We start from the raw sequence: 25910 nt of genomic DNA, 5'->3' as shown, positions 1-25910 counted from the left end.
CTCCAGTTTACTTAGCTGAAAATTTGTGCCAGTTAACCACTAATGCAGCTTTCTCTCCACTCCAGCTGTCGTCTTCTTGATATTCCATTATCTCAAGAGTGAGAGTGCTGAGAGACCCCCACCAAAATGGTGAAAGTATAGCAATAACCAGGTTATGCACACTAACAAGTGACAGCTAAGCTAGTTGCTGCAGAAGATAATAATCTTGCTGTCAGCAGAGTGTCTCATATTGAGAACAGCAGCAGGTTTGATGATTCGAATTTGTTGGGGTGGGTGGGGAGCTTCTGTGGGGGAAAGGACGGTGGTGACAGCAGTGGTGGCATTTTTTTTTTGTGTGAATAAAATATCTGTTCAACTAAGCCAGAAACTATGACATTAGATAAGTTATCAGGCTTTGATTGATTGTCATAGTTTTGAGGTTGGTGGAATTTACTGGAGTTGTGGCAGTTGAAAGCAAATAGTTGGTTTAGCTTAATGTGGAAGAAAGAGAGAGAGAGAGAGAGAGAGAGAGAGAGGAGAGAGAGAGAGAGAGAGAGAGAGAGAGAGAGAGAGAGAGAGAGAGAAAGAGAGAGAGAGAGAGAGAGAGAAAGAGAGAGAGAGAGAGAGAGAGGGAGAGAGAGAGAGAGAGAAAGAGAGAGAGAGAGAGGGAGAGAGAGAGAGAGAAAGAGAGAGAGAGAGAGAGAGAGAAAGAGAGAGAGAGAGAGAGAGAGAAAGAGAGAGAGAGAGAGAAAGACAGAGGGAGAGAGAGAGAGAGAGAGGGAGAGAGAGAGAGAGAGAGAGAGAGAAAGAGAGAGAGAGAATATGCCAGGTCAGCTGTTATGTTTGTTCCTTCTGTTAATTGACGGTGATAGTAATTGAGGAAAATTACTTGAATGCCTCTGTTGTCTTAGTAATGTGTATGATATTAAGAAAGGACTGAGGCTTGTCATTGTTCAGATCAGTGCTGAGCAGTGGTTCTCAACCATTTTTTGCCTATGGACCCCTTTCATTCCCATTTTACTCTATTAGATCTCCATAGCCATTCGATGTACAAAATGGATTCCTACAGTTCTATATTAAGAAATGAGGAATTATGCACATTCTTTACATTATTTACAATTGACGGATATTTGTTCTCATCTTGTTTGTTGTTAACACAACACTTCAGCTGATATACCCTCCAGTTTTCATCAGGTATCTTGGGAAATTTCAAGCTTGGGTTCTCATTCCTAAGGTGTTTTTCGATGTTGATCAGATAAGAAATTTTATCCTTTCAACTTCGTTCATGTACTCCTGTTTCAGTGTAGATCATAACCCTATCCACCCTCACTCCCCATTCGTTCTTTATTATCTATCTATTCCCCATTTGTTCTTTATTATCTATCTATTTCTTTACCATGTAAACATAGTCCGATAGATTCATCTTGTTTGCCTTAGTTCATGCATATCCGTTAATCGCCGCATATCTTTTCGGAGAGGCCTTTCACATAGGGTAGACAGACTGTGGAAAAGATACAAAAGATATGTGGCCCATATGACATCAGGACTGTATTCAAGAGTAGTAATACAACACTTCGCAAATATCTCCTTCGAGTAAAACCACCAATAGAAGAGAATATGACTAGAGACTGTGTGTACTCCATCCCATGCAGCTGTAGTAGGTATACAAAGGCGAAACATGTTCGCCCCCTCAAAATAAGGGTAGAGGAACATCACAAAGCTGTGACATGAGGAGATATTGATGAATTGGATATAGCTGATCATGTATGGAAAAACGGAGACCACCTCCCCCTGTGGGATGAAGTTAAAATAATAGACAGAGAACACCACTGGAAAATACGTAAACTAAAAGAAACAGTACATATACTAGGACACAACAACCTCCTAAGCAGACATAATGCAGATATGAATAACATATAGGAACAGGTAGTAAGGAAGGATAGGAAAACATTAGATTTATAGGCCCTAAAATTCACTCCATAACTGCTCACAGGCATATAGCATAGTGGTTAAGAGCCCAGGCTACTAACCCCAAGATTCTGAGTTCGATTCCAGGCACTGACCTGAATAATAATAATAATAATAATTAATTCGTTTTAAATATTGAAAAATACCTTAGGGATGAGAACCCAGGTTCAATATTTCCCCAAGACACCTGATGAAGGCTGGAGGGTATATCAGCCGAAACATTGTGTTAACAACAACAAGATGAGGACAAATATCCATCAATTGTAAATAATGAAGATTCCTACTGTATGTTTACAATTAAATATTATTAGGGATTGTTTAAAAGAAATATATAATCTTTTGTGTATTGTAGAAATATAAGTAATCTATTGCACAAAAATTTAAACAACAAAATCTTATATGGATCCCCAAGGGCTATATAGACTTCAGCTGAGAACCAGTGGTTTAGAGACATGTGCTTGATGTTTCTTTTGTAGTAATTGTTGATATTATTGTTATTGTTTCTGTTGTTGATGTTGTTTTTAATGTTTTTTTTGTTGTTAGTATTGTTGTTGCTGCTATTGTTGTTGTTGATGTCCTTGTTCTTATTCTTGCAGTTACTGTGGTTGTTATTGTTGCTGCTGTTTGTTAACCAAGCCAAGTATTTTTGTGAGAATCAGTTGCATTCAATGATCAATAACAGTGTCCTATTTTTCATTTCTACCCAGTGACAGTGATCATGCCAAACACACACACACACACACACACATACACACATGTATGTGTGTATCTCCTTGCCTTGATGCCACATGATACATGCACACACATAAAGGTATGAGGTGTGTTACTCAACACTTGGGACTTTGTAATAATATTTATAAATTGAATTTTCCCTCTTCTTTTTAGTTTAATTTTTTTCTTTTATTTTGGAATTATTTTCAGTTTACTCTTGGTGTGTGAATAAACAAGAACATTTATTTACAATGTTTTATCTAATATTTAGTAATGAAGATATTGTGCACCCACTGATTTTACATTTTCAGTAATAAATATAGACTACTCTACTTCTTAGAGTGTTTTCTCCATTTTTATGCTTTTCTAAATATTTATAACAGTTGTAAAAGAAAAAAAAGATATTTACCAGTGCACCAACACACTGAGGCAATGACTTCTGACCGAGACCATTGGAAATATGCTGTGCGTGAGAAGACCCAGCAAGCCAAGTGAGACCAAAATCCAAGGCCTCTGCCAGGGATGTAGCCAGCCCACTTATGCGTAACATTCCTTCTTTGGATACTAAACTCCGCTTGCGAAGACCTGTTGAGGCAAGTGAAATCGAAATCGAACTAAATTTGTAGACTGGCACCCATGCCAACGTCTTCATTGAACACTAAACTCGGCTTGCAAAGACCTGTTGGGGCAAGCGAAAGCGAAATCGTGATGGCACCAGTACCAGTAACTCACTAAGAGCACTGTCCGAGCGTGATCGTTGCCAGAGCACCAGCTGTCTGGCTTCGTGCTGGTGGCACGTAAATAGCACCATTTGAGCGTGACTGTTACCAACGTCGCCTTCCTGGCACTTGAGCCAGTGGCACGTGAAAAGACATCGAGCGAGTTCGTTGCCAGTCCTGCTGGACTGGTTCCTGTGCCGGTGGCACATAAAATACACCATTTCGAGCGTGGCCATTGCCAGTACCGCCCAACTGGCCTTCGTGCCAGTGGCACGTAAAAGCACACACTACACTCTCTGAGTGGTTGGCGTTAGGAAGGGCATCCAGCTGTAGAAACTCTGCCAAATCAGATTGGAGCCTGGTGTAGCCATTTGGTTTTCACCAGTCCTCAGTCAAATCGTCCAACCCATGCTAGCATGGAAAGCGGACGTTAAACGATGATGATGATGATGATGATATATATATAGGGGCTACCCAAAACGAAATGAAGCAACGATTAGCCATGCACCTACACACTTTCAGAAATAGAAATAAGATTAGCTCAACCTCGTTAAGTAAATATATTTGGGAGCTTAAAGATAAAGTTATTAGTTTTTATTTAGAATGGAAATTCCTTGTCTCTGCACCTTCATACAACATTAAAAAGAAGAAATGCCACTTGTGCATCAATGAAAAATTTTTCATATTAAAAGCTAGACTCCCACTACTCAATGCAAGGAAAGAGCAAGATAATGCCTGCCTGCCTGCACAAGGATAAATTTGCTTTCTCTAGATATAAATAATTGTAGGCATCTAATATGCATCTTCTCTATTAATGGCACCCATAATTCTTCACCATAGAAATGGTAGAATTCGATTCTTAATGTTGACATAAACTATTAGGTTGTCAAGAAAGTTCTTGCGGTTTTTAACCTTTAAATTCAGATGCACATATCTCGGCTCAAACAAAACTTTATTAATCAAAATAAGCACCATCAGAATCAACACACTTTTGCCAATGCAAAACAAGTTTATTTATACCAGTAGTGCAAAAATCCTGCATTCTGGTGGCGATGAAGTCTTTGAAGGTATGTTTGGGATTGTCTTGGTTTTGAAGCATTTCTCACGCAGGAAGTTGTCAAGATGCTTGAAAAAGTAGTTGGTAGACGAGAGGTCTGGTGAGTATGGCGGATGAGGCAGAGTTTCGTAACCCAATTCGTTCAACTTCTGCAGGGTCAGTTGTGCGACATGCAGCTGAGCGTTGTTGTTGATAAGAATTGGTCCTTTTCTATTGACCAATGCTGGCTGTTGTCGGAATTTCTTATGCATTTCATCCATTTGGTGACAGTACTTCTCCGCCAAAATGGTTTCGCCTGGATCCAAAAAGCTGCAATGGGTAAGACCAGTCGCAGACCACCAAACAGTCACCATGACCTTCTTTTGGTGCAACTTTGGCTTCAGGAAGTGCCGTGGAGCTTCATCGGCGTCCAGCCACTGAACTGAGCATCGCCGGTTGTCGTAAAGAATCCACTTTTCATTGCAAGTCACAATCCAATCGAGAAACAGGTTGTTCTTGTTGCATAAAAGAAGAGAAGATGACACTTCAAAACGATGCCTTTGTTTTGGTTGTTGTTCAATTCATGCGGCATCCATCTCTCAGGTATTTTGGTTTTTCCAATCTCTTTCAAGTGGTTGGAAATTGTTGTATACGTTACGTCTAATTGAGAAGCAAGCTCTCAAACAGTTGTCCGTGGATTGGCTTCCACTAAGGCTCTTAGTTGATTGTTATCAACATCCGATGGCCAACCACTACGCTTATCATCTTCAAGACTCATGTCACCGCTATGAACTTTCTTGAACCACCATTGTGCTGTATGTTCATTAGTGGTTCCTGGGCCAAATGCATCATTGACATCGCGAGCTGTTTCTGCAGCTTTTTGGCCTAGCTTGAACTGGAATAAGAAAATTGTGTGAATTTGCTTTTTGTCCATGTTGCATTCAACATTCCAGAAAAAATGGCCTAATAATTCAAAAAGAAAAAGAGTAACACGATTAGATAGAGCGAAAAACAGGCTTTAAAATGATATATAAAGTCAAAGTAATTTAATGTAAATTAATTTGAAAATACATAATTTAAAACCAAAATTAAAAATTCCGCAAGAACTTTCTTGACAACTTAATATTAAGTTTGATTAATAGAATTACTCACCTAGGCCCCTTTTAGGTAACTCAGCATTAATACCCTTACACTAACCTATCTGAGTTTTAAGAACTTTCTCCCACACATAATAACTAAATTATATTATATTGCATCATTTTACTACTCCTTTTATAACCATATAATGCCAGTTCTCTTAGCTCTTAACATAAATTTAGATGATAGAATACACAAGTATCTATTTCCCTATCATGCACATCTCCTCTTAATAGTATCTTGATCCTCCACCATAATAATGAAAGAATTTCTCTGTTTTGTAACATATCTTACCATCCCATACTCATTGTTTGCTTGTTTCACTTTAGTTTATTCCAGACCACTCCAAGTCAGCAACAATCGTCTTCTATTCAATGGAGACCCTCTATTTAATTTACTCGTTTCACTACCCCACCTTTTGCACAATGAAATAATTATTTAACGCTTTAATACTAACTTGACTCCCTACACCCTCTTTTAGTTGTGTATTTGCTTGATCTTTGTTCTGTAGTTAGCACTTATCTACGTGCTATTAATATTGTTATTATGTATATTAATACTTGCATGGAGATTAATTGTTGAAACTGGCATATGTATGTACCCATCTATGTGTTAATATAACAATATAATATATATTATAATTCTTCAGGGTAAATAGACATGTGTGTGCTTGAGTGGATGGATGCTGTATGTGAGTGTGCATATATAATTATACAGGTTTGTGCATACGCATGTATATGTATGTTGAATTTTTTTTTTGTGTATCTATGCATGAGGAAATTGTAGTAAGAGCTAACATCTGTAAAAACAATCTGCAAGTATTTTAATCTTAAATTTTAATTATGAATTGTAATCATTAATATAATTAGGGATATTTAATTTTACTTATTTAATTGACCACTAGGCTGAGTGATTTATAGATTGTTTAACCATTTAGTTGGAGAATTAGCTGCTTGTTGGGCTAGTCAGCTCATTGTTTAGGTGCACTGGATGACATCCAAGAGACCCCAATTATGGCCACTAACCCTAGTTATTACTTCCCTTAACCATAAATATTTCCATAATTTTACTACAGAATAAAATCGTTTCATTGTTTTTACTAATTTCACATTCCTATATTTGAGAGATGAGGAATTATGTACATTATTTACATTTGACAGATATTTGTCCTCATCTTGTTTGTTGTTAACACAACATTTTGGTTGATGTCTCCAGCCTTCAATCCCCAATGTTTACAAACCCCTAGTGCATATCAATCTCCAACGCTTACCAATTCCCAGCACTTACCAATCCCCAACACTCATACTTATTTTGGTGTAGTAGATTTTTGCTATTCTTGTTTATGTCTCCTCACAGACATGTATATTCTAACAAGTTGCTTCTTAAATTTTGCCCCTCTCTTGTTAACACCGAGTTAAACTTGCAAAGCTGTTTATTTTCTCCTTACGATTTTTAATGTTTATTTTAGTGGTTTACCATACTATCAGTTTGGTCTCCTGGCTAAAATGGTAATGACAAATTTTAAAGTTTGCTTGACATTTTATAAGTATGAAAGGGATTAAAATTTTGATACTCCATATCAAAGGTTCCAACAAGAATAGGCAGAAAATCAGAGTTTGAGACAAGAAGACACTTTCGACCAATCAGAATTCTGTTTATATAATCAGGTTGATCAGTCACCTTCCTCTGTCGGTTGAGTAAAGTGTCATCCAAGCTAATGTTTATTGGTAATTAGACTTATTTTGCAACACTTGTGTGTATTTATCAGCTTTGTTTTTGTTGATAAGAATTATCAACAACTTTTCCTGTGATCATCATTTCAGAAGACATACAGAAGTATGCTAAAGATCGGACATAATCTCTTGTGGGCAAACACTTCATAATTTAATAGCTTTCAATGTGATACCTGTTAAACAGAAATTATTTTTATTTAATAAAAATTTAATAAAATCTAATCATAAGTAAGTGAAATTATGCTAAATATAACTAAATTGAAAGCCTTTTTTCCTTGGCCATATCAGCAATTTTGAGAACTTTTGGGTGCCAATTTTACATGAGTAAAAGCTTTGTTTAATAATTTTTATCCTGAAAATCACCTGTGTAAATTACACAGGTGCACAAACTACATGGGTTTTTTTTATAGTATATCTATTTATCTATCTTGATATATATATATATATATATATATATATATAGTGTTTTGAATGGCACAACAATGCACTATAATAACTGTTGTAATTTGATCATCCAGAGTCTGATATGATATTTCGGAATATAAAATTCCTTCTTTAGATATCCCCAGGAATTGATGGAGTTGCTGCTATAATTGGTTTTCCAACAGCTTTCTGTTTTTAGAAGCACCTCAGCAGTGGTCTCATGAAGTTCCTTCCAGAATTCCTCATGAGAAGTGCGCAAGATCAGCCATGTCTCAAAATGATTGAAACAAATAAAAGAATAAAATACAAATTTTTACATATTTCTCTGTTTATCTTTTATTTGTTTGAGTCTTTAGACTGTAGCCATGCTGGGGTGCTGACTTGAAGGGTTTACTCAAACCTGATTCTTTTTTCTTTCTTGTACTTATTCTATTGGTCTGGTACTGTGCCTAGGGTTGTAGCATAACTTGTTTCACCAACTCATTTGAAAAACTGTTGAAAGCATGCGCTCATTCAAAATGGTAGAAGTGTATAGTATAAATAATATAGGTAGCCCATTAGCAATTCAAACCTAAAGGCAAATTTATAAACAAGGATACAAAACAGTACCAGTATTGCTAGAAACAAGAGTCAAAAACAACTCAAAAAACCACAAAAAGCACTAACTCAATAAGTTGATGAAAGAGAAGATGCAAGAAAGCTCCTTACCATAAGTGAGAAAAACTCCCACAAGAAGTAGCAGTTGTATCCATATCACATGATTTCAAACTGTGAATCATTTCATCTTAGTTCTAATCAGTGGATCTTACTGTGCCTAGAGTTGTCACTTATTAAGTTAGTGCTTCTTGTGGCTTTTTTAGTCGTTTTTGACTCTTCTTTCTAGCAATGCTGGTACTGTTTTGTACCCTTGTTTATAAATTTGTCTTCAGGTTTGAATTAACAAGTCACCTATATTATTTACACTATGCACTTCTACCGTTTTGAATGAGCGCATGCTTTCAACTGTATTTCTCATGAGTTGATGAGATGAGTTATGCTACAACCCTAGGGGCAGTAAGATCCACTAACAAGGGTTAAGATGAAATGATTCAGAATTCGAAATCACATGATATGGATATATCTGCTACTTCTTGTCTCACCACGGCAAGGAGCATTCTTGCTTCCTCTCTTTCATCGACTTATTGAGTTAGTGCTTTTCTGGATTTTTGAATCATTTTTTACTCTTGTTTCTAGTAATGCTGGTACTATTTTCTACTCTTATTTATAAATTTGCATTTAGGTTTGAATTGTTAACAGGCCACCTGTATTTTATATATATATATATATATATATATATATATATATATCAGATCATCCCATAAGTTCTGTCTGATTTTTACCTTTTTTAAAACTGAATGAAATTTAATAGTATTTTAGAATGTCTAATGGAATTAGAAATTATTTTTATGCATTTGTGTACATTTAAACTAATTAAATATTATTTTACAGAATAATAGAATTAAAATTTCTTTGATTAAAACCCTTTCATCATCATCACCATCATCATCGTTTAACGTCCGCTTTCCATGCTAGCATGGGTTGGACGATTTGACTGAGGACTGGTGAAACCGGATGGCAACACCAGCCTCCAATCTGATTTGGCAGAGTTTCTACAGCTGGATGCCCTTCCTAACGCCAACCACTCAGAGAGTGTAGTGGGTGCTTTTACATGAAAGTATCCAAAGAGTATTTGAGGCACATAATGCTTTATGAGTACAAAAAAGGAAACTCTGCAACCGAAGTGATTTGAAACATACACTCGGTTTATGGGAAAGAATGCTTGAATGAAAGAACGTGCAGAAGATGGTTTGCAAAATTCAGAAGTGGAGATTTCAGCCTTGAAGATGAAGATCGAACAGGATGTCCAGTTGAGTTTGATGATAAATTCCTTGAGGTAATACTTGAAGAAAATCCTGCATTATCAGTTAAAGAATTGGCAATAAAGCTTATTTCAAACCATACAACTGTTCATCGTCATCTTCAACAACTTGGAAAGTTTCCTAAACTTGGAAAATAGGTGCCTCATGAATTGTCCAAAAGCAACCACAAATCGCAAGTTGACATCTGCTCTTCTCTCCATTCTTGCAAACTCATTTCACCCTTTTTGGATAGTCTTGTGACTGGTGATGATAAATGGATCTTCTATCGAAATGTTAAACGTCGTAAACAGTGGCTTGGTAAAAGGGAAAAAGCTCAACCACAACCGAGAAGGGAACTTCATGGGAAAAAGGTTCTCTCTACCTGGTGGGATTGCAAAGGAGTAATTCACTTAGAATTGTTACCACCTAATGCAACAATCAATGCTCAAGTCTACTGTCAGCAATTAGAGAATTTGAACCAAGCTTTGAAGGAAAAAAGACCACTTTAGTGAATCGAAAACGAGTGATGTTTCATCAGGACAATGCACAACCCCACACTGCAAAGATCACATCACAGAAGATCGAAGATCTTGGTAGGGACAAGATTCCTCATCCACCTTATTCACCTGACCTTGCTCCTTCAGACTACCATTTGTTTCGTAGTTTACAGAATCATTTGGGGAACATAACTTTCGCAAGCCATTAGGAGGTCGAAACTGATATTTCAAAGTTATTCCCTTTGAAACCAAAAGAGTTTTACATTGATGGGATTAAAAAGCTTGTAAATAGATGGAAGGAAGTCATAGATAATCAGGGAAAGTACATTGATGATTAAATTTCAATTAAATATAACATTTGATCACTTTATTCAAAATTCAGACAGACCTTATGGGATGACCTGATATATATATATATATATATATATACACACACACACACACACATATATGTATGTATGAATGTATGTATGTCTGTATGTATGCGATGGGCTTCCTTCAGCTTCTGTCTACCAAATCTACTCACAAGGCTTTGGTTGTCTGGAGCTTTTGTAGAAGTCACTTGCCCAAAATACCACACAGTGGGACTGAACCCAGAACCATAGGGCTGAGAAGCAAACTTCTAACCACACAGCCATGCCTGCACTTTAGCTTTCACATTATAACAATTTTTCAGTTCAAGATTTTAAATTTAGATTTTAACATATTAATAAGAGTGTTTCCAGGCGGCTTAATGTTTAAAGAGTTAACTTCTATGTCCCTTTGAATTCTGAGTTCAATTTTAAGTTGGAGAGAGAAAGACTATTCTTCTTCCAAGTGAGGTTGGAAACGAAGTATATAACAATTATACTAGGATTGGTTGAGTCAAATAAGCATGTATACATTCACACACACATACACATATGTGTGCATACATGCAAAAAGTACAAACACAGTTGGGGCAACTAAACTAAAACAGAAACAAATATCTAATTGACCTTAAAAAAGATTTGAACACAGAATAATAGGACTAGTCTTTCAAGATGTAATGATAGTTGGGTGAAATAAGTATTTATAGCATGAAAACTGACAAAAATTTCCAGGTCAAATTCAAAAACTCAGACTGACAAGATGTAAAGTGGGCATTAAAAGACGATAATGACATACATGCATGGATACATACATATATTCATACATACATAGATATGTATATTGAGCAGAGTGACTCAAGGGCCAAGAATTTTGTGTGTTAGTTTTATTTTTCCTGTTTGCATCACCAAACATCATCATCATTTATCATCCATTGTCCATGCTGGAGTAGGTTGGATGGTTTGACCAGGGATGGTAAGCTGGGGAGGCTGTACCAAACTCCAGTCTGATTTGGCATGGTTTCTTTGGCTGGATGTCCTTCCTAACACCAACTGCTTTTATGTGCCACTAGCACAGGTGCAAGTTGTGTGACGCCGGTATCTGTCACAACTATGATTTCACTTGGTTTGAGGGGTCTTCTTCTCAAGCACAGCATATTGCCAAAGGTCTCGGTCATTTGTCATTGCCCCATGAGGCCCAACACTCAAAAGGTGCTTTTTACATGGAACCAGCATGGCTGCTAGTTATGCAACAAGGCATTAGCCACATTGCCTCTTAAGGCCCAATGCTCGAAAGGTGCTTTTTATGTGCCAGTTATGTGACACTGACAACGGCCACAATTATGATTTCACTTGGTTTGATGAGTCTTTTCAAGCATGGCATATCTCCAAAGGTCTCAGTCACTAGTCATTGCCTCTGTGAGGCCCAACGTTCAAAGATCATGTTTCACCACCTCATTCCATGTCTTCCTGGGTCTCCCTCTTCCACAACTTCCTTTCACTGGTAGAGATTGACATTTCTTCACACAGCTGTCCACATCCACATGTCACATGACCATACCAGTGCTTTTTATGTGCTACTGGCACAGTACAGGTGCCAGTCAGTACTTTTTACAAGAGAGAGAGGGGGAGAGAGGGGAGAGAGGGGAGAGAGGGGGAGAGAGGGGAGAGAGGGGGAGAGAGGGGGAGAGAGGGGAGAGAGGGGGAGAAAGGGGAGAGAGGGGAGAGAGGGGGAGAAAGGGGAGAGAGGGGAGAGAGGGGAGAGAGGGGGAGAGAGGGGGAGAGTGAGAGAGAGATTGTTAGTTAATAAATTATTATTATTAGTTAATAAATTATTATTATTAGTTAATAAATTATTATTATTAGTTAATAAATTATTATTATTAGTTAATAAACTGTATGGTAATGACCTGGTACTTTACCAGTAAAACATTCATTTTCTCAGTGTTCATTGGGTATTTTATTAATGAAAGATGTACGATATGAGAATGTTTATTGATTACTACAATAATTTCAACTCACCTAGCATCGATTCTTCATGGGCGGGATACTAAACAACTAGTTTAGGAGTATCCATCAATGTAGATGTGTCTCCTCAGATGATTACAAGATGTATCTCATTAAAATAACATCTGTTCTACAAGATTTCTTCTTGGTATGTGAATACAAAAGCAGATATATAGATAGATTTATTTATTAGCCATGCAGGGACAAACACAGAGGGGACAATACAATATAGAACTTTTCTTTTCCAAAATCGATCAAAAGGGAACGAAAATCTTTTTTCTTTTTTTTTTTTGACGTGTAAATAGGGAAATAACACAAAAAATAGGGAAATAACACAAAAGTCGTTGTTAACAATTAGACTTCCCAATAGGGGGAGGAAATGTAACATTAACTAGGTTTATGAGTGGAAAGAAAAACCTACAAAAAAGAACCATGGTAACCTCAGAAACAAAAAAGGAAAACATTAACATGAGAGCAAGGTGCTCTTTCTCTCTTTGTGGGTGTGTTGATGTTGTTGCTGTTGTTGGTTTTGGTTGGTGGCTGTTGGGATGTGATGTATGGATTGTTGGGGATGAGGGGTTAGTCATTTTCCCTTTTCAGGCTTTGGTACTTCTGTAGCTGTTGTTGTTGTTGGTGGTGGTGTTGCTTCTGCTGTTGGTTGTGTTGATTGGTTTGAGTTGGTTGAGTTGGTTTGTTGCTTTGTAGAGCTGTTTCATCCATCCGTGGAGCTCTTTCATCTGCTGTGCTGATGGCAGTGTGGTTAATAGTGCTGGTTTGCAAGTAGTGTTCTCTTTTTGTTGTTGCTGCTGGTTTTGTTGTTGTTGCTGTTGATCTTTTATTGTTGGGCAGTCAATTTTTAGGTGGTTTTTAGGTGACACCGTGGTCTTCTGCTTTCAACAGCCACATGTAAAGTGCTACTGTCCAGCAGTTTTATAATATCTGACACATTTTCTATTGTCTCTTGATTGGATTGAACCAAGAGTTTGAATACCTGACCTATCCAGCTTGTTGTTTGAGGATAACAATTTCCAAAATGTTAATAACTTCCTCAAAATTGTAGTAGATGGCTGATACCAGCCATCGTGCATCTATTTCAGGGGCACATCTTTAAGTTTTATTTTTGTAACCTGATGACCTAGGTACATAGGAATCATTATGACTTATTCACACTCTAGTAACTGCGTAGAGTAAGCTTTTGTTTGTTCCTCTGTGTCAAATCTGACTTCATCTGTGGCAAATCTTTTGCCCCTTGTGATGTATTTTATGTATGCCCATATGGGCCTTAAACATTTTTCAGTTGTTTGTTGATTTATGTTTTTGGGCCTTCTCATTTTAAAATTTATTGTCTTGTATGTAATGTTTTTTTTGTTAATATTTTCTAAAATGTGTTGCGGTATGTTTAGTTTTATTGTATTACCCTCCTTAGATAGAAAGTATCTTGTTTACATTAGTGGCGTAAATGAAACAATTCGTTTCCTTTGCCTCAGAGCTGAAGCAAAGTCTTTGTCTGTTTGTGTTGGTGGTGGTGGTGGTGGTAGTGATGGCAGTAGTGGAGATAGTGGTGGTGGCAGTAGTGGTGGTAATAGACATGTGTTCATTCTTCTTGCTTTCCTTTCCCACTTGTTTGCTCCGAACACTGTTGTCAGTATGTATGTTGACATTGTTCAACTGTGTGTGTGTGTGTGTGTGTGTGTGTGTGTGTGTGTGTGTGTGTGTGTGTGTGTGTGTGTAAATGTGATTCAATGCTTTCTCTCTTCCCTGCAGCATTCGGCAATACAGGGAAATTAATGTCCATGTAGGATGGTGGAACGCTGGCAGCATCAGAGAAGTTATCCATTTTTCAGGACAGATTAAAATTTTTTTAAATAAAATTTTAAAATCCAAAAATTCACCCTCAAAGGGTAAATTCTTGAGTGAGAGACTCGCTCAGGTGAAAGCAAGTGTGTTAACTAACTTTTGACAGAAATTAAATTCAAATTCACATAAGCAAACACGAAAAATTACATGGACTCACAGGACAACAGCCAATCGATAGATAGATAGACAGACAGACAGACAGACAGACAGACAGATTTCTTTATTAGCCATGCATGGCCGACAATACAATGTAGAATTTTTCGTTTTCAAAATTAAACAAAAACAAAAGAAAATCTTTTTTAGACGTGTAAACAAGGAAATAACACAAAAGTCATTGTTAACAATTAGAGTTCCCAAAAGGGGGAGAAACTAGGTCTATCCTTGGAAAGAAACTAGGTTTATCTGTGGAAAGAAAAACCTATGAAAAAGAACCACAGTAATCTCAGAAACGAAAGAGAAAAGCATTAACATGGGAGCAAAGCACTCTTTCTCTCTTTGTTTTATAGGTTCATGTTCAAGGTGGTTCCGTCATTTATTTGTACCATTCTTGCCACATTCACCCACCTTTTGTTAAAACTTTCATTAGGAAAAACTTCCCTTTCTATTCTCACCTTCCTCTTCAAATGATACTTGAAAACGTTGATGAGAGGTTGGCCAGAGAGGAAAATGTTTGTCTTTAAACCTTTTGCATGAGTCCACCACACACATTCTTTCACCATAGTCACTAATACAATGAAGACTGCCTTGTCGTCCCGGTTAAAGGAAGGTGGCAGAGCAATATTCACGATAGACTTGGCCTACAACCGAATTTGTCCCACATGTGACAGCAGCCGTTCAACATAAGCCCACAGGTCTGAAATGTTTGGACATTGCACAAGTGTGTGCAGAGTGGTTTCGTTGCTCTGACCACATCTTAGGCAAGTTGGTCCGGTGTTTCTTGAAGCATGCCTGTAGACCTTATCCCAAATGGGCAATGCTTCCCGATAGCACTGCCAGGCCAGGGAACTCTGGAAATTGTCCATAGGTTCTGGCCCAAAGGTGGTCCTGAAGAGGCAGGGCAGGTATTCCTCGTCGATGCTCAGGGTCTCTCCAAGAATGTCATTGCACCTCCCGTGCACTAATCCTCTATAGAACGCCTTCGTGGAATTGAAGACGCACAAGTATGATCTCGGATGGCAGCACTGCTCAAGAGTATCTCAACACCCACAGTGCCATTTACCCAGCCATAGTCTCTGTTTAATTCACAATTGCAGTACAGTCAAAGAGACGAGCTGCCTGAAAGTGCATCTCACAAACAGCAACCACACCTGTTCACTGTTGTCTTTGAAACACTGGAGATGTCGCAGTCTCAGCACATGTCTGCACATCATTAACCACAGCATGCCCAGCCCTCCATCTAGCGGATGTTGGCAGCAAATGGATCACCTGACCATCGAAACGATTCTCTTCTACAAAAAGTGGAAGCGTATGCATTCCAACATTAAAATTTTTAAAGAATTTTATACATTCTACTAATTGTAGAGGTAGACCATTAAGTGCAAAAAGTGCATCATTCCTATATAATCCATTTATATGCTGGGGAATTGCTGTTTAATCTGCAAAAAAAGAAATAGACCTAGGTTGTCAGATTACAAAACAAATTGAAGATGTGCTCCCTGAAAGAAAAGCACGAATGCAGGTGTCAGCCATCTGCTCTAATTTTGATGAGGTTATTAACATGTTAGAAATTGTCATCCTTGAACAACAAACTCATTAAGGAATAAAAAAATATCCCATGAATTACTGGTTTGTTGCCTATTATTTTTTTGTGAATAGTAATATTCATAAAATAATAGGTTTAAGTATAAATCTTGGTTTATAAATATTCAAATAAAAATTCAGAAAATAGAGATGTAGCATTAATATAATTCATTAACTGCAAAAATTCAACATGTTCTCTGACAGCTGTTTCGATTTTGCCCAAAAAATTATATTCCAATAATTAAAACATTTTTGGGGGCAAAATCTCATCAGAGGAGTAGAAAAGACATACCGTTGGGTTACTAGATGTTTCTTCCAAAACATCTCAATAGAGTAAAGGGTTTGGTAGAATCAATGTTCAAATCCGATCAAGTAGTACTGATAAAACAACTGGAATACTGCAAGTGTTCAACAATTCAAGCCTTAAAGTGGTTGACAATGAAATTGACACTTACCAAAATGCAAGATACATCTCAGCTGGTGAGGAAATTTGGAAGATATTCAGATTTTCACTCCATTCCAGACAACCCACTGTCATAAATCTTTCATGCCATTTGAAAAGTCAACAATGTCTTACTTTTGCTGATGAGCTGCCTGAAAACCTTGAGCTTGCAGCAAAAACAACTTTGACTGAGCTTTTCAGGTTAAACTAATGTGACTCAGACACCAGAGACAAGCTTTATGCTGAAACTCCAAAGTATTATGCTTGGAATAAAAAAGTGAAGTGGCAAAAGAGGAAAAGGAACAATCACAGAAGATGGAAACTATGAAAGCAGTACTATTGGTTGCATCCCCATTATCGCTTACAATGTTCAGCAGAAGGAACTGTATAACATGAGGATGCTATTGCACCATGTCAAAGGTCCCCAGTCATATGCTGACTTATGGACTGTTAATAGTGATCTATGTTTCAATTAACAAGATGCATGCACAAAGCAGAGACTTTTACAAGACAATGACAAAACCATTAAAACATTAGATGAAGCCAAACATCACTGTTTCAGTGACCAGCTAAGACACGTATTTTGTACTGTTTTCCTTACCTGTCAGCCACGTGATGCCAAAGGTTTATGGGAAAGATACAAGGATGCATTGTGTGATGAAAAAAAAAAAGACAAAACCACATGGAAAAACCAACAGAATTCCTTTACAACGAGGTCCTGCTTTCCATCAAAGTAAGATTGGCCAGAGAAGAAGTCACAATGGCAAATCTTGGTCTTTTAGAGCCAAATTTTAAAAGTGAACTAGAATTTCTGCCAGTGATACTGCAAGAAGGGCTCAATTTTGAGAAAGCTGCTCTCCATGATCATGCTTTTGAGAGGTATCCAACACTAAATGCTAAACAGAAGTATATCTTTGACCAAGTTGTTGGATCAGTTATAAAGAAGGAGGGAAAAATATTTTGCTTGAATGCAAGTGGTGGCTCTGAGAAGACTTACACAATCAATCTGATTCTCACTGAAGTTTGGTCACAAGGTCATATTGCTGTTGCCACCGCAGTCTCTGGGATTGCTGCAAACCTGCTGGAAAACGAAAGACCTTTGTACTCCAGATGCAGTATTCCACTGAGGATTACAGAGGAATATATGTGCCACATGAAAATAAGTGATTCCAGAAGAAAGTTTTTCCAAAAGGCAAGGCTACTGGTTATTGACGAAGTTACAATGGACCATAAGCATGTCTATGAATGTATTGATCCTAGTCTCAGAGAAGTTATACAAGAAACAGATAAGCTGTTTGGCGATCTGACTGTTTTGTTTTCCAGAGAGTGGAAGCAGATCTTACCCATGGTGCAAAGAGGTTCCAGACCCCAGATTATTCCTGTCACATTAAAACAGTCATATATTTGGAACTATGTCCAAAGCCTGCAACTGTCTGTCAATACGAGAGTCCAGAACTCTGGCAGTGATGATACTGCTTTCACATCCTATCTTGACCAGCTGAGGAATGGAACATTTCCTATCAATCAAGAAATCGGTGAATACAAAATATCTATTCTTCCACCGCATCTGACTCTACAAGGCTACAGGTCCTTTGTGAAGTGGTCTCCAGAGGTATTGATGAGAAATATAGAGAGGGACTATGGATGTACAGCAGAAGTGAATTCAGTTGTCATGTTGAAACTAAGAAGATAGTAAAACTTATCGAAGCTGTAACACTTTGCATGAAAATGAGACTGAGTTCCCGCTGGAACTGATCAATGATCTCAATCCATTAAGGATTCCACCACACATTTTGGTTTTAAAGAAGCACTCTTCCATTATGCTGCTCAGAAACCTTAAACCAACAGGAGGTCATTGCAATGGAACAAGATATATAGTCTTGGAACTGCACAACCACCTTATTGAAGCAAAAGTGGTCAATGGGACTCATGCTGGAATCCGAATATTGATACCATGAATTCCATTGATCACCACCAAAGATTATCCATTCTCATTTTCCAGGAAGCGGTTTCCTGTGAAACTGGCTTTTGGAATGACGTCAAAAAAATCCCTTAGGGAAAGTTGGAATTTAGCTGCCAACACTTATGTTCAACCATGGACAGTTCTATGATGCCAGCAGCAGAGTTGGTTCTGGGAACAATGTGTATATATTGGCTTTGGACTCAGAGTATAAGGGTATGAAAGGAATCTACTCTGACAACATTGTCTATAACGAAATTCTTTAAAAAATTATAGTAAGTTTCATTTTTGACTTTCAAACTATGAACAGGAGTTTAGATATGTAGTAGCTGAATCAACTACCTGGAGGGCAGTGATTCAGCTAGTATGTATATAAATGTGTGTGTGTGTGTTTTTGTATGTACATTTGTACACACATACACATCCATTTCATAGGCTGTGTGGTAAGTAGCTTGCTTACCAACCACATGGTTCTGAGTTCAGTCCTACTGCGTGGCACCTTGGGTAAGTGTCTTCTACTATAGCCTCAGGCCGACCAAAGCCTTGTGAGTGGATTTGGTCGACGGAAACTGAAAGAAGCCTGTCGTATATATGTATATGTATATATATATATGCGTGTGTGATTGTGTGTCTGTGTTTGTTCCCCCAACATCGCTTGACAACCGATGCTGGTGTGTTTACGTCCCCGTAACTTAGCGGTTCGGCAAAAGAGACCGATAGAATAAGTACTAGGCTTCCAAAGAAGAAGTCCTGGGGTCGATTTGCTCGACTAAAGGCGGTGTTCCAGCATGGCTGCAGTCAAATGACTGAAACAAGTAAAAGAGTAAAAGAGTACACATCTTTCACTTTCTGCTCTCACTGCAAAGCAAATGTCACCCTCCGCACACCATGAAAAGAAAAGTAAATGAATTAAAAAATTTTTAAGGAAATCAAAGAACAACCAGCTTATCCAATGATAGTTCTGTGGGTCAAAATGTAAGATCATCCAGTAAACTATGTATGCAATAATTCTGCAGTCGTGGTTGTTTAAAATTTATCCAGTTCTTTACAAAATGTGGCCATATCTTGTAAATTACCTATGATAAAATGCTTCAAACGTACCTGGCTGGTGTAAACACTACTGTAGTGACATCAATTAGGCGTTATTTATTAGACAGGAAATAACATGGTGTCAAGTATACCATAACATTATTTATGTCTCATATTTTTCTTTGCCCACTCAGTTGTATCTATCAATCTATCTTTTTGTCTGTGTGTGTGTGTGTATATATATATATATATATATATATATATATATATAATACACACACAGAGACATATACATGTATGTATATGTGTATATTCATATCTATTATATAAAAGTCAATGTCTTTATGTGTGTTCATGTGTTACTTATACATTCGAAAACAACTGCACCGATCCTAATGAACTTTGGAACACACAATCCAAGCCTAGGGAGTTGCTGTGTGTTTCATACAATTTCATGGACCAAAATTACTGAATGGATCCTTATGATATTTGGAACTTAGATCCAATGCACAAGGGCAGGTATAAGGCAGTATGTTTGGTTTGAATTTGAGATAGTTTAAAGGGGACAGAACTCCCATGAAAATTCATAAATTTTCGATGTTGATGAAATTTCAACCATGGGTAATTGACACACATCAAGATGTATTCTCAAACTTTCCACTTCTCATGAGGATTCTAAAACCCCCTAATGGGGGCCTTAACTCCCAAATTTTAGTCATTTTTTATGATCCAAAACTAGGTCAAAAGTACTGAATAGATCTTTATGAAATTTGGTAATTATATTCTATGCATAAGGGTCATAACCACCATGAAAATTCATATATTTTTGCTGTTGATGAAATTTTAACCACAGATATTAGACACAAATGAAGTAATATTTCTAAAATTTGATCTTCTTAGAAGTTAGAAAGACCTCTTCATTAGGACTTAACACCTACAATTTAGTCATTTTATCTAAGCAAAGACGAATACAGTTCTACTCTTGGAAGCTGTAAGGTCACCCAAGCACAAAAGATGAGTGTTATTTGTAATTCAATGGTACAACAGTGTAAGAGTTTGCTTTGAGATATACTTACATTGTGATTTCTGCAATGTGGTGCATAAATTGTCAAGTAAATGAGAGGCATCTTTGCCTCCACTGATTCACTTGCAAAGTGTTGAGTAACGTTATTTCCTTACAGACCTCCTTTCAGTCTTTTTATTATCACTGGGTCACACATAGTCCCCAAGTGGTAACATTGATTTCAAGGCCTTCCCAGATGAGTGACTGGTTATTCAAAGACATTTATAGATTGTAAATTTATGATGTCCAGTTACCTATCGGTATAGTGGTCAGTTGCAAACTCCAGAGATGACACTTTCATTTCCCCTTAGCTCTCACGTCACACAGTTGTTAATGTTTATTTCAGTTGGGTCACGCCCTTCCAATTGCTATAGATCCGTAATGCATCTTACGGCTGTGCCTGTCACCTGTATGGTGAGAAAATGACTAGGGTAGGGTAGCTGACTGCTTATTGTGATCATTCGTCTTTTGGTTTCCTGTAGCTTTGCTCTCTTTTACAATCCCAGTGAACATACATATATTTCCTATTTCAAAGAAATACAAACAATAGATATAACACCCAAGTCAAAAAGATTCTCAACAATTCAACTTCTCTGGTTGACATTAAGACACCCACCCCAATAGGGGCCTTCACTCCCACACTTTAAAGCTCCATGACCTCCATTTTTCAGAAGCAATATCCTTTTAACAGGTTCCGTAAGACTGGAATTTTGGACTCTGTACATAAAGATCAGTAGTATGGGATACTTGTGCCATGATTAGAATTTTTTTAGGGTGCATAAAGAGGGAAAGAAACCTCATCTGCAATTTTGATGAAATTCGAATCATAGGTATCCCAGTTCATTAGAGAAAATATAACAAAAAAGTCTAATTCTTCCATTGCATATGTAACACAGGCAACACTCTGTTAGTCCTCTATAAATTTCTAAAGCGGAACATCCACTGATCCCATTGTCCGACTGGTAGAGGTTTGTGAGCTCCTGACGACATTCTAGGTCCCAAGTGCCAAGTCTTGGTCTTTTCTTCACTCAGGACTGAGGCTCTGTCAATGAGACAAGCTGTGGAAAGACAAACCTCACAAATGGAGCCCACACACACTCACCGTCCAGAAATCGTTTCAGGTGGCATAACCTAAGCGCGTGTCTGCGCATTATGAGCCATAGCATACCTAATCCGCCTCTCAGAGGATGCTGGCAACAGACTGACTATCTGACTATTGGAACGCATCCCTTTTACAAGTACTTAAATGAGAAGCATTCCAATCTGGTCTAGCAGTAACCAGGACAAGGCACGATGGTCAGGTGATAAATGATTACAGAGACAATATAAGCATTCGCCACCTCTGCCCTACTTTTCAGGGACAGCTTTCTTTCAGCCCATTTCTGGGTAAGACTGGCCACTCTGTTTGCCACCTTGTCCCAGTTCTTATCAGCCTGGAGATCGGGACCAAATCAGACACTTTAACTGGTCCGTCAGTCCAGAGTCCGACGACATCATTCGATGGCATCATCCTGCCTTTCTAGGAGCCCAACAACAAACCAACTGATTTGCTGGCGTTTATTTTAGCCCCTGCTAAAATAAAATATTTATATATAAATATATATATATATATATATATATATATATATATATATATATATACATAATATATATACGTATAAGAGGGATGACCACTAAGTGGACATCCATTATGCTAGGTGTAGACTCCATATGGGGTCTAAATTTATATATAATATATATATATATATATAGGTGCAGGCCTGGCTGTGTACTAACAAGCTTGATTCCCAACCATATGGTTTTGGGTTCAGTCCCACTGCATGGCACCTTGAGCAAGTGTCTCCTACTATAGCCTTCGTCTGATCAAAGCCATATAAGTGGATTTGGTTGATGGAAAGTGAAAGAAGTCTGTCCTATATATATATATTATATATATATATATATATATATATATATATATATATATATATATATATATATATATATATATATATATATATATATATATATATATATATATATATATATATGTATATATATATATATATATATATGTATATATATATATATATATATATATATATATATATATATATATATATATATATATATATATAAAGGTATATATTTATCAGTGTGTATTTGTGTCTCTGTTTGCCCCCCGCCACCTCCAATGCTTGACAACCGATGTTGGTGTGTTTATGTCCCCATAACTTGGTGGTTCAGCAGAAGAAATCAATAGAATAAGCACCCGGCTTACAAAGAATAAGTCTAGTGGTGGATTTCTTCAACTAAAAGGCAGTGCTCCAACATGGCCACACTCAAACGACTGAAACACATAAAACAGTAAAAGAGTAATATATATATATATATCCGCCTGTGAAGACTTGTTGAGGCAAGTCAAATCGAAATTGAACTAAATTTGACGACTTGCACCCACGCCAATGTCATCTCCTTCATTGGACATGAAACTCTACTTGCGAAAGTGAAATCGTGATGGCACCTGTGCCCAGCGTCGCCTTCCTGGCACTTGTTGTGCCAGTAGCACATGTAAAGACATTCAAGTAAGATCGTTGCCAGTGCCGCTGGACTGGCTCCTGTGTAGGTGGCACATAAAATACACCATTTTGAGCGTGGCCACTGCCAGTACCACATAAAAGCACCCACTACACTCTCTGAGTGGTTGGCGTTAGGAAGGGCATCCAGCTGTTGAAACTCTGCCAGATCAGATTGGAGCCTGGCGCAGCCATCTGGTTCACCGGTCCTCAGTCAAATCGTCCAACCCATGCTAGCATGGAAAGTGGACGTTAAACGATGATGATAATGATGATATATACATATATATATATATATATATGGAGGTTATGAGAGGTAATGGTGTCAATAAGACTCAAAGGTGTCAGGTAATGGTGAGTAAGTGCTATGGACAGACCATAGTTAAGCTCCAGGTTTGGTGATTATTCAAATAAAGAGTCCAACGTAGGTCATATATCAGCATGTAAATATATAAAAAAAATTTTTTTCAGAATGAGATAAAAATCCAAGGCTGTGAAGATTTTACAGCTCTTAACAGGTCTTACAGCTGTTTCCAGGATATTTATCATATCCCTTCATCAGAGACGGTGTGAAAAAATAGTTAAAGCAATAGTTTTCCATTTTCTCACACCATCTCCGATGAAGGGATATAATAAATATCCTGGAAACAGCTGTAAGACCTTCTATTTATAAATGTTCTAAAATCTTCACAGCCTTGGTTTTTTATCTCATTGTGAAAAATTTTTTTATATATATATATATATTTATGTATATATGGATATATATATATATATATATATATTTATATATATATATGGATATATATATATATATATATATATATATATATATATATATATATATATATATATATATATATAGATAGATAGATAGATAGATAGATAGATATTGTGGTGCAGAAATCTTCTTGCCACGTTCCGTTAAAGGAATTAAATAATACTCTTTCAGTAAGTCAAACTTACTTACATATTTGGCTTGACCAATTCTATCTATACTGTCATCAATTCTTGGTATGGGGTATGAATCTGTCTTAGACAAAGACTTCACACGCTTCAGGTCTGTACAACACCAAAAAGTACCATCAGGCTTCGGTACTAGGATGCACAGTGACCTCCACTCACTGTCACTTGGTTCAATGATGTTATTTTCCAGCATGTAGTTGACCTCTTTTTGGAGATATTCCAACTTGAGTGGGTTAAATCAATAAAGATGTTGTTTAACAGGTTTTGAATTACCAACATCAATAGCATGACTAACTAAATCGGTATCACCAGGTACATCTGGAAATAAATGTACATATTCATGAAGAAAACCTGACAATTGACATTGTTGTTCTGAAGTAAGGTGAGCTCTCTTTTCATGAATATTTGCTAACACTTCAGAATTTTTTAAACTTGGGTTAACCTTCTCGGCCAAATCATCAAATTTCAAATGCTCACATTCTTTTTTCAACTTGTCTGAATCATGACCAATAGGAAAGGCAATAGCAATGACTTTTGGTGGCACACTTTTAGACCTGCCATCATACTTTTTGACAATGTTCATGTGACAAAGCCATTTTTATTTTCGACGGCCTGGAGTTTAAACAATGTAGTCAGTATCACTGACTTTCTTATCAATCAAATATGGATCATATTTGGCTCTAAATGGTTGACCAGGAATGGATAGTAACACTAAGACCTTGTCGCCAGGACTGAAATTTTGAGCTTTACAGTTTTTGTCATAAACGGCTTTCATTTTGTCCTGTGATTTCTTCAAATTTTCTCTGGTAACGTCAGTAGCTTTGGAAAGTCTATTTCGAAAAGTAGACACATAGTCCAGCAAGTTCAATTGTGATTGGTCATTAAGCCATAATTCTTTCAAGTGTTTGAGTGGGCCCCTGACAGTGTGACCAAAAACTAACTCAAAGGGACTAAATCCTAATGACTCCTGAACTAACTCTCTAACGGCAAACAACAACAACTGAATGCATTCATCCCAAGAGTCTGATGAAATCTTTCCAATGCCCCTTGGGAATCTGTATGGTAAGCAGTAGACTTAACCTGTCTAATTCCCAACTCATACATTGCCTTTCGAAACAAACTTGACATGAAATTAGAACCTTGATCAGACTGAACCTCTTTAGGCAAACCAACCATAGTGAGAAACTTGATCAAAGCCTTAACTATCACAGGAGCTGTAATCTTCCTCAATGGGATAGCCTCAGGGAACCTCATTGATGCGCACATAATTGTCAACAGATACTGATTTCCAGACTTAGTTTTTGGCAATGTGCCAATACAATCAATAATGACTCTACTGAATGGCTCTTCAAATGTGGGAATGGGCTTTAATGCGGCAGGAGGGGTTTTCTGATTGGGCTTTCCTACCCCTTGACAAACATGACAAGTCTTACAAAACTGTGACACATCCTGATGCAATCTAGGCCAAAAGAAATGAGCCGAAATCCTATCACAAGTTTTGTTAACTCTGAAATGACCTGCTAATGGAGTGTCATGAGCCAAACTGATTACATGTTTACGATAAACTTGAGGAACAACAATTTGATTAAATACTTTCCATTCATCCTCAGCAGAAACTTCTGTCAGTCTCCATTTTCTCATCAAAACACTATCTTGGTTGTAATAACAGGAACCTTAACAGCCTCATTGTTGGAAAGTGCTCGGCAAGCCAGTGTTATTTCAGGATCATCACCCTGAGATGAAATGAGCTGCAAATGAGTGAGTACAGGGTCGGGCCCCGAAAACTGAACTGTACTGCTCGGAACAAAAGTACTCTCACTTAAAAAGGAATCCTGTAGAGAATGAT

The 25910-nt window shown here is 37.4% G+C and overlaps 1 pseudogene across 1 annotated transcript; it reads right to left on the bottom strand.

Annotated features, from left to right (window-relative positions):
* Positions 1-4312: 4312 nt before the first annotated feature.
* LOC149135410 (histone-lysine N-methyltransferase SETMAR-like) lies at positions 4313-22088 on the bottom strand (annotated as a pseudogene). Its single transcript, XR_016241821.1, has 2 exons — positions 12471-22088; positions 4313-5376 (listed from the first exon to the last, which is right to left on the bottom strand). The product of XR_016241821.1 is annotated as a histone-lysine N-methyltransferase SETMAR-like (transcript).
* Positions 22089-25910: the final 3822 nt, after the last annotated feature.

Source organism: Octopus bimaculoides, chromosome 5, assembly GCF_046866305.1.
Source record: "Octopus bimaculoides isolate indiv1 chromosome 5, ASM4686630v1, whole genome shotgun sequence".
Taxonomy (NCBI): Eukaryota; Metazoa; Mollusca; class Cephalopoda; order Octopoda; family Octopodidae; genus Octopus; species Octopus bimaculoides.
The sequence above is the reverse complement of the archived record's forward strand: the minus strand, read 5'-3'. Positions and strand labels throughout refer to the sequence as shown.